This window comes from Ailuropoda melanoleuca, chromosome 17, assembly GCF_002007445.2.
Source record: "Ailuropoda melanoleuca isolate Jingjing chromosome 17, ASM200744v2, whole genome shotgun sequence".
Taxonomy (NCBI): Eukaryota; Metazoa; Chordata; class Mammalia; order Carnivora; family Ursidae; genus Ailuropoda; species Ailuropoda melanoleuca.
Genome location: NC_048234.1, coordinates 31,095,043 through 31,106,163, shown reverse-complemented (window position 1 = coordinate 31,106,163; position 11,121 = coordinate 31,095,043).

The following is an 11,121-nucleotide window of genomic DNA, read 5'->3' as shown; positions in this document are numbered from 1 at the left end:
AACCATGTTGTAACGGCTAGATAGGATCCCAGCTATGTGGTAATTTCCTGCTTTAAGTCCTATTAAACTAATAATATAGCTAAAATTTTGAATTTCCTTTGGGATCTTGCCCAACCCTAAAAGATCCTTTCACTTTTAATATCTTTTTTTGGTCTTCTCCAAAGATACTCCTCATCTCCCCTCCATCCTGGACCAGGCCTTCTAGTTTTCTTGGGTTAGCCCTTAGCTCTTCCAACCATCCCAACTGAGGTGCCAGACATGGTGAATGAAGAAATTGTCCTGGACATCCCGTCCAGTTAAGCTTTTAGATAACTCCAGCCCCAGCCCCATCTAACTGCAACCTCACAGGAGACCCTAATCAAGACCCTCCCAGCTGAGCTCAGTCAACCCACAGAAATATGAGTGATAATCTATTGTTTTTAAGGCATTACATTTTGGGATGATTTGTTACACAGAAATAAATATCCAGGGGGATGCCTGGGTGGCTCAGTCAGTTAAGTGTCTGCCTTCAGCTCAGGTCATGATCCAGGGTCCTGAGATGGAGTCCTGCATTGGGCTGCCTGCTCAGTGGGGAGCCTGCTTCTCCCTCTGCCTGCCGCTCCCCCTGCTTGTGCTCTCTGTCTCCCCCCCCCCCCGGATCTCTTTNTCCCCCCCCCCCCCCGGATCTCTTTCTCTCTGACAAATAAATACAAATCTTAAAAAAAAAGAAAGAACGAACCAGAATATACGCCTGTCCAGCCTCGCATATTTTCCTTACATTATTTTTTCTTCTATGTTGTTTCTGTTACATTTTGAGTGGATCAGGCTGTGGTTGAGACCTTGCCTGGGAAGCTGAACATGAGTCAGGACCTTGATGTGAGGATGATGTTCCTCAGTGACTGGCAAGGAAAGGTATATGGCACTCCATATAATTAGATGCTTTTATTTAAGCCTCCCTGGGAAACAGAGGAGGGAAATGGATGCTGCTCTCCTTTTAGCTTCCTGGGCACTGGCATTGGGGGTAGTAGTGTGTCAGGAAGTTGTTCAAAGAGGATGTTCAAAGAGGAGGAGGGCCTCTGTTAGAATTCCTACCTCAATCATATGAACTATTTCAATGAAAGTTCTTTTCCCCTTCGTAAAGCAACTACGCAACTACGTAGTTGTATTTTGTTGGGAGGACAATTGAAGTAGAATCCTTTGTGAGATAAGAATAGTGCCCTCAAGGTAGCCCACCTTTCCAAGGATCCAGTGTGGTGCTGTCCCATTAGCATCTCCCTTACAAGGAGGCAAATAAATAACATTTTATAATGTTTGCTTTTCACCCTTTCACTCCCAGATCTTCAAATGTAGATTTGTCACTATAATTCATTCCCCATGTGTGGATGGACAATTCTGTATTGGCCTCATTGTATTGACAAGAGCACTTTTTTTTTTTTTTAAGATTTTATTTATTTATTTGACACAGTGAGAGAGAGACAGCGAGAGAGGGAACACAAGCAGGGGGAGTGGGAGAGGAAGAAGCAGGCTCCTAGCGGAGGAGCCTCATGTGGGGCTCGATCCCAGAACGCCGGGATCACGCCCTGAGCCGAAGGCAGACGCTTAACGACTGCACCACCCAGGCGCCCCAGAACACGTTTGTTTTTGTACCCTGTGCTAGTCCTTTTGCAAAGCAAGAATATTCAAGTGTTTATAGACATAAAAATATCGTCAGCTCTTTACTAAAGAAAAATCATCCTCCTATTAGTCCAAATTAACCTCATCTTTCTTTTAAAGCAACAACAACAACAAAATTCCAGACCTTCACATAGAATGGGCTTCTGAATGTTCAGGTGGACAGCTGGTATAGATTTTAGTTCTTCCATCCAAGAACTACAGATCTAAGTGTGTCTGAGTGTTTACTTCCTGGGTCATCCAATACTGCTGAAACGGACTTCGCATCAGACTAACGTAGTTTAATCTCAAGCTCTTATTGCTTACTTGCTTACCTCGGACATGGCACTTAACCTTTATGGCTTCCTATTTCTCATATGAAAAATGAGAATAATAGTAGAACCTCACATTTAGAGTTGTTTTGAGGGTTACATAAGATACTGGTCCTAAAATGCACACAGTGGGTGCTTAACAAATGTTAGTCAACCGTTGTTTGCTCAGATGTTTTATGGGGCGGGTTGCTGTTGTATTTTGACTTAGTGATCACTACTTTGTATTTGGAAAGGTGAAAATGCACCTTTGCAAATCTTGATCTGCATGCCCTTGAGGTGACAGGTCTGTCACGTCACCTGAAGAGCCTGGGGTGTTCCTGCCTCATTGAACCCCCAGTCTTTCTCTCATTGAATTAATCCACTAGGAGCACAACTATGAGAACACCACTTCTTTGCTCAAAAATTTTCCATGGCAGCTTGGAACTGACCCACTTCAAGCACAAACTGCTTGGCATTCAAAAGGTCTTCCCCGGTTGTGCCGCTGGTCTACCCTTCTAGATATATCACGTTCCCTTTGCTGTCACCAAGGGAGGTCAATTGCATGCTTTTCCTAATATGTAAGTGTGCTCCCCCAACCCCCGACTTTATTCATATGGTTTAGTCTGTCTGAGGGGGGCAGAGCCCTTTACTTCTAACAAACCTACCCACCCTTCAGGGAAGGTCTGGCTTAACAGTTCCCTCTGCAAAACCTTCTCTTATCTCTCCTGCTTGGAATCATCTCACTCCTGGAAGCATCTGAACATGCTGTTTATGCTTCAATTGTGCAACCATCACACCTGACATTTCTTATTCATATGTAAACTTCATGAAAGCAGTGACCATTTCTTACCCATATTTTTATTTGCCACAGTACTTAGCCCAGTCAAATCAGTGCTTCCCAAAGAAAAACCAGCCTTAAAAAAAGTTGCATCTGCTAGTAGGTATTTACCCAAAGGATACAAAAATACGGATTCGAAGGGGTACATGCACCCCAATGTTTATAGCAGCTTTATTAACAATAGCCAAAGTATGGAGAGAGCCCAAATGTCCATCGAATGGATAAAGAAGATGTATGTACACACATACACACATGCACGCACACTCAAGGAGTATTACTCAGCCATCAAAAAGAATGAAATCTTGCCATTTGCAACCACATGGATAAAGCTAGAGTGTATTATGCTAAATGAAATAAGTCAATCAGAGAAAGACAGATACCGTATGATCTCACTCATATGTAGAATTTAAGAAAGAAAACAGATAGACATATGGGAAGGGGGGAAAGAAAAAAAGGAGAGAGGGAAACAAGTTATAAAAGACACTTAACAAGAGAGAACAAACCGAGGGTTGATGGAGAGAGGTGGATGGGAGATGGGCCAAATCAGGGATGGGTATTAAGGGGGGCACTTATCATGATGAGCACTTCCGTGTTGTATGTAAGTGATGAATCACTGAATTCTACTCCAGAAACCAATATTGCACTGTATGTTCACTACCTAAAATTTAAATACAAAGAAAAAAATTGCAATCTGTTGCAGACTAGGATGTTTGTATAATATCATAAAAATGAATTATTAGGAAAATGAAATGAAAACCAGACTTACTAAATACAAGCCTAAATATATCATTATTATAGTCAATAGACATATAATTATTCTCTCAAAGTGCAAAAATGTATTTAAACACTCAATTTCTGTACTTTTCTTATCTCCCACTAGTAAGTGCAGGGACTATGAGATAATAGAAAATATATGTATTGGTCTCTGCCCCCAGGTTCTGGCACAGAGCTCCTAAAACACTTTTAATTTCCTAATGATAAGAGCACGAGGAAAATCTTTTTTTCTAATATTCGGTCTTCCATCTTGTTTCCTGACACAGGGCTCCTAAAACCCTTGTAACTTCCTGGGAAATTGAAGTGTCTTTTTTTTTTTTTTAATTAATTTATTTAAGAAAGAGAGAGAAAAAGCGAGCAGGGGAGGGGCAAAGGGAGAGAGAGAATCTTCAAGCAGAAACTCCCTGCTGAGCATAGAGCCTGACACAGAACTTGATCTGGACCCCAAGATCATGACCTGAGCCAAAACCAAGAGTTGGATGCTTAAGCAATTGAGCCACCCAGGCACCTCAGGAGTGTTTTGTTCTAATGAGGTGACTCTGGGTGGGCACCTGGATGGCTCCTGGATGGGGACTCATTACCAAAAGACGCAGCCATGATTAGAAGCTAGGAATTTTCACCGCCTTCCCCCCATTCTCCAGCTAGGGAACAGGGGCTGGAAATGGAGTTAATGATCGATCATGCCTCCATGATGAAGCTTCCATGAAAGTCCTAGAAGCATAGGGTTTGGGGTGGGGGAGCTTCCAGGTTGGTGAACACATCCACTTACTGGGAGAGTGACACACCCAATTCCACCAGGACAGAAGCTCCTGCACTCAGGACTCTCCCAGACCTTGCACTGGGACATCTTCATCTGGATGTTTACCTGTATCTTTTATCATACCCTTTAAAAAAGATTAAACTGGTAAACCTAAGTAAGTGTTTCCCTGAGTTCTGTGAGCCACTCCAGCAAATTAATCAAACCCAAGGAGGGGGTTGTGGGAACCTCAGGTTTATAGCCAATGGGTCAGAAGCACAGGTAACAACCGGGACATGAGGTGGAGGGCGGTCTTGTGGGACTGAACCCTTATGCTGTGGGATCCGACGTGAGCTCTAAGCAGAGTATCAGAAGTGAGTTGAATTGTAGGACACCTAGCTGGTGTCACAGAACATTCCTTGGTCGGGGAACACACACACACTTCTGGTGTCAGAAGTATTGTGAGTGTGGTCGTCGTGTCAGAGTAAAGGAGACACACAGGAGAAAAGCTGAGTTTTTCCAAGTTAGGCTGCCATAAATCCACAGGCCCTACACTGAGTAGCATGGCTATATGTAACGGCTATGTCTACATGTTCTCAGGGCCCATTCTTTAAGAATATAGGATAATTAATTATTGATAAACTGTGAATAAATTTGCCCACATTGGCTTGATGATTTCTGACTCTTACATTGATGCATTTAAACAAACAAACCCAGACATGATTTTCTTTTTGAAAGGATAAAGGTGGAATGGGAAAATTGCTACATGCCAGAAATTCAGAGATCCTCCCTATTGAAGAAAAAATGAAAACTCTCATCTAGGCTTAGTGTTCTGCCTTAAATCATTTAACTTCAAGAAATATCTTTTAAACTGAAGAAGTATACATCATACAATTTACATGGTTAGTCAGGAATTACACTGAAAGTTCATTAAATCACATCTCGGGAATTTAAGTGAACTCAAGTAAGTAAATTAAGTGCTGAGTTAATTAAGTTGTTAATTAGTTAATTAACTATTATAGTTTTAAGTGATGCCATTAACAAACTGACATAAATTTCAGTTTTACTTTCCTATATTTAGAAGGCCTTCATGGAACTGTAAAAGCTTGAGGGCCTAATTCTTTCCACAGAGTTTTGAACCAAATACTAACATATCTATAATAAGATTTTTATTATTTAGGGTTGAAGGCATTTTAAAACAATTTGTCTAATTACCTTTTTTTTTGTTGCTTTTGCAAATCAGAAGAAACTCTCTTCATTTGCTTTTTCTTCTATAAAATTGAATATCTAAGTGAATAAAGATAAAAATACAGTACATAACCAGTTTGATGTATACCATCACATTTTTTTTAAAAAAACTAAGCTCTGTGGCCAATGTGGGGCTTGAATTCATGACCCAAGATCAAGAGTTGCACGCTCTACCGGCAGAGCCAGCCAGGTGCCCCACAGTTCTTTTTGCTATGGTTTTTGGACATGAAGGTTTCAGAAAGGTGGATTCCAGTTATGTGCTATTAAACAAACCACCCCAAAACTTGGTGGCTTAAAATAGTAACAATCATGTGTTTAGTCCACACATCTGCAAATTGGGTCGGGGTGCATGGGGAGAGCTCATCTGTCCTGCCAAGGTCCATTTCTAAGAAGGCTCATTCACATGTCTAGCAAGCTGGTGCTGGCTTCTGGCAGGGAGCTCAGCTAGGGCTGACTTCTGGAGCCTTGGTTCCTCTCCTCATGGCTCTCTCCACAGGGTTGTTTGGGCTTCATCACAGCATGGTGGCTGGCCTTGAAGAGTGAGTTCCAAGAGGCCTTGATAGAAGTTGTAAGTCTTCAGCCTCTGAAATCCCAGAACGTCATTTTTGTGGTATTATGGTGGTCAGCCCGGACTCAAGGAGAGGGGGATTACTCCATCTTTCACTGGGAAAAGTACCAAAGATATAAAGGAGTAATTCAGTTCAGTAACTTAAGGAGGACATGTAAACTCACATAGTAGTTTTTGGATACTAAAGGTGGAGATCTAAAAGTTTTCAGGGGAACCTGGCTTGCTTAGTCGGTAGAACATGCAACTCTTGATCTTGGGGTTGTGAGTTTAAGCCCCACATTGGGTGTGGAGCCTACTTAAAAAAAAAAAAAGAACTTTGGGAGAGGCGGGTGGGGAATGGGTTAAATAGGTGATGGGGATTAAGGAGTGTGCTTGTTGCGATGAACACCGGGTGTTGTATGGACGTGTTGAACCATGATATTGTATACCTAAAACTAATATTACACTGTATGTTAACTAATTGGAATTTAAATAAAAACTTAAAAAATAAAATTCTTTTTTTCATCTTTAAAAAAAATAATAGGGGGGCGCCTGGGTGGCACAGCGGTTAAGCGTCTGCCTTCGGCTCAGGGCGTGATCCTGGCGTTACGGGATCGAGCCCCACATCAGGCTCCTCCGCTATGAGCCTGCTTCTTCATCTCCCACTCCCCCTGCTTGTGTTCCCTCTCTCACTGGCTGTCTCTATCTCTGTTGAATAAATAAATAAAATCTTTAAAAAATAATAATAATAGGGGCACCTGGGTGGCGCAAGTTGGTTAAGCGTCTGACTCTTGGTTTGGGCTCGGGTCATGATCTCGGGGTCATGGGGTTGAGCCCCATGTGGGGCTTCACACTTAGTGCGGAGTCTGCTTAAGACTCTGTCTCCCTCCGCCTCTGCCCCTCCCCTCTGTACTCTCTCTCTAAAATAAATAAATAAATCTTAAAAAATAAAATAAAAATAATAGAATTATAAAATTTTTCCTCAGTTAGGGCTATCCCACAATTAGCTGAACATTATGAGCAATACTGCAAGCAGATAATGTAATAGAAGGCACAGTAGTTCTGGACAGAATAATCTGGGTTTCAGTTAAGATTCTATTGTTCTGAGAGATTTTGAGAAAGTTATTTAACCTTTCTAAGACTCTGTTTTCTGGTGTTTAAAAGAAGAATAAAAATATTGGCACTACTGGTGTACATCCCAGGTCAGGTGAGAAGCTCAAATGGGTTACTGTATAGAAAGAATGTATTTTAGGTGGAAAAACAAATTATATATATATTGCTGGACATTCTTACTGCCAGAATATACCTATCATATCATCTTCCTTATACGCATCTGTTGTTAATTAGTTTATACTGCATTTTTATTTATTTGTGTATCAATAACCCAGAATTCTTGCCCTACTATGTTCACTGGGAATTAAGATTGCATGAGCTCAGGCAATTTGCTTATACATTGAAAGGGTGCAATTCCTATAACCAGGAATGTAAGAGAAAGGGTATTTCCCCACCATTGGAAGTTTGGACTCTGGGACGGGTGGAGTTGGGGCGGTACAGGCACCTTAACCTTATATGGAAGTAATACCTGAAAGAGTGGTACTAGATGGGGGCTCATGTGAGTTTCTGTATCCATCAGGCTGTAAATCTGGGAGCATGAGCCATGGCACAAAAGGGTGTCAGTGGTTGCTAAGTGGTTGGGATTTGTGGTGGTGACCACGGTTTTGGCCCAGCAGAAGCTAAAATGATCTCAACTGGTCCTATTTAGGGTTTGTCATTAGTGACAATGCCAGGCAATTGAGCATCTGAGAGAAGCAAGCATTAGAGGTGAGGAAAGTAGAAAAAGGAATTGATTAAACTCTCCTTCATGCTTGATGAATTGCACTTTGATGCCCCAAAAGAGTGTGAGACAATCTGGTGTCTTCCTCATGAAGGCAAAACTAAGTGGAGTGTCTGGGCCATCTACAGGGAAGGAATGTGCCTGTGGGTTGGGGCTTGTTCAAACATTAACTTAGCAGGATTAAGGAGGCCATAGACATTCCTCTAAAATTTCTCCAGGACTTTCTTTTACACCTGTATTGGTGTTGTACATCTCATCTCCTTTGGTAGGCATGACCTTCTTTAGGGCAGGACCCCCCCACCCCAACAAAGGCAGGGCTTATAAACTGTTTGGTGAATTGTATTTCCAAATGAGCCTAAGATACACTGTAGCAAATGTTGGATTGGATACTGAAGAAGAGAGACCTTATTGCACCCTTATCATAAGCATTGGCTTCCTTAAAGATTAGAAAAGAGAAAGTGGTGGTAGACCACTCTGGGTGGTCCAGTCGGCTACTTTTTGATGCCTGCCTAAAGCATCTAGTGCTCTCAGATGCAACTGATTGGCAAAAACTGGTGAGACGGGCTTGACTTCTAAAAGGTTCTAAAAGCTCACAACTACAGAATTACGCGTGCACAATATTTACTTTGCAGAAGTGGAATTCTGCTCATGGTGCCAGCATCCATGTGAACTGGAGATGGCACCCGAGACTAATGTCCTGCATAGTGTGTGGGTAGAAATGGATACAGAGTGAATAAAACAAATATTCTATATGGCACTTAAAATGTCCTTGTAGCAGCTTTTCTAAAGCAGTAGGTCAATAAATGCAAAGTGATATACAGTAAATTCCCACATCTCTGGACAGCCAGGACACAAGTTGTTTATCAAATAATGAGGTTTTTAGAATGTCCCGTGAGGACTATATTTTATGGGAAGCAGTGCTGATTGTCTATTCAATATCTATTCTTTCTTTCTTCCTCAGTAAGAGAACTCAGAATTGTTAGATCTGGCCACATGCCTAGCTGTATAATGATATTTTATTCATAGATAGATAAGGGCACAAATAATAAGTATGCGGAGGTCACTAGATGGGGCTTTCCAAGGACCTTTTTCTGAAGGTGCAGAATTGGCTAGAAAGCACAGTCTTTGTGCCAATTCCTTCATTTTCTCTTCATCCTGCCTAGAACGGTAGGTGGAGTTGCAGCAGCCATCTTGGGACCATGAGGCAAACCTGAGGATGGAAATCACAATTAAGTTATTGGAGCAGAAAGAAAGAGCCTGTGCTCCAGATGACCATTGAGTGGCCATTCCAGTCCTAGACTAGCCACTATTATTTTTGGTTTCTGTTAATAGAGGCCAAGAGAAGTTCTTTCTTCAGGGTATTGAATGCAATAAAATTATTTAAGTAGTATAGAGATAATGAACTTATTTTATGTATATTTTTAACCTTTCCTTGTTCCAGAAATGATTAAAGCTAGATTACAAGGATTCCTAAATTACAGGATAGCACAAACTAATATCAAAAGATGGGGGAAAAAAAGTAAAGGTATCAACAAGGAGTTCCTGAACATACTTTAATCTTTTGTCTCAATTTTATAATTCAAAATTACATCAGGATCTTTTTAAAAAAAGATTTATTTATTTATTTTAGAGAGACAGAGAGAGTGTGGGGGGGGCAGAGGAAGAGAATCTCCAAGCAGACTCTCCACTGAACATGGAACCCAACACGGGGTTCAGTCCCACCACCCATGAGATCATGACCTGAGCCGAAACAAAGAGTTGGTTGCTCAACCAACTGAGCCACCCAGACACCCCTCAAAGTTATATAAGGATCTTTATTGACTTATGGCCATCATTATGGACATCATATGTTGGAAATTCTGGTTAGTAAAGAGTCCTGTTTAATTGAATGCCACTAGGGAGGTCTCAGGTTAGCATAATGGAGACTTCTAACTGGCCATCACTGAGTCAACTCATCACAGTAACTAATGCTCTCCACTTCTCTGTAAAACATACCCATGCATGCTCCCTATAGCTGGTTGAGTAGCATCTTGTCCAGTAATCAGTTGTGCTTCTTACCAAATCTCTCTGTACCAATTGCACTTGTTATAGTAATTCTGTAATTTAATGAAATATGTGGTTTGGTGACCTGTAAGGGGGAAAGAAAAGAGTTGTTACTCTGAAAACTAAGTCAAATGCTTGGAAAGACTATAGAGATGAATTTTCTATAAAATTTTAACTTTTGGATTAGGTGTCAGGGAAGCCATTTGTAACCGGGGGAAAAAATCAGTCAAAAGTCTTCTGATTGCTTTGGGACAATCTTTAAGCGATAGTGCAAAATGAAAAAAAAGTCCATGGAGAGCTCCAAAAGAACAGACCCAGAAGCAAAAAAGATAGTCCTACATCCTAAATCAGTTAATACACATATATTTAAGTGTTTTAATTGAAAAGAAAGTGTTTAAGGTATATATATACATATATATATATTAAGTAATTCTCCATTCTGTCAGACATGTTAAGTACCTTATTCCATTAGGATGGATAAGAGTACTGCTGTGTGTACAGAATTCACATAGTATATGAATGTTAAATAAAGGGATGAAAATCCAGGGGGATTAAGCAGTGATTAAATGTACCAGGTGGCAAATAAGTGATGCTGGCATTCCTATTGCTATGTTATCCTGTGCTCTTGGGGGCGGATATTACTAATCAATCACGGTCTTCTGTAATCCATCACTAATCGAGCCAGTCTTCAACTGGCTCCTTTTGAAGTTGAACACCAAGAAGCCACCACCAGTTAATCAGTTGGCCCATGACATTGAATCTGTCAACCCTGGCTTAGAGTAGAGCAGTAGGCACAGATCATGGATTGGCATGTCACCCGAAGCTCTGTAGGTTGGAAATGTGTCAGGAAGATGTGCCAGGGGATCTGGGTGGACATCTACCATCCCTAGATTGCTGGGATCCATCTGGCCAACCTCCTTCTTCTAGACAATATCCCTTTCCTCTTCACCCCACCAGTGCTTCTTTCCGAACTGTGCTCTGGAGGGAGAAGATGATCTTGTCGAAGAGAGGGCATGTTCTGTTGGGATGTGCGTCAGCATCACTGTGGCTGAGTTACACCTAGGCAGCTTGGTGTGATAGCTTGGCCCTGGCAGCAGAACGTCCAGATTTGACCCTGACATCACCACGTCTCAGCTCAGACCAAGGCAACTTAACCTCTTC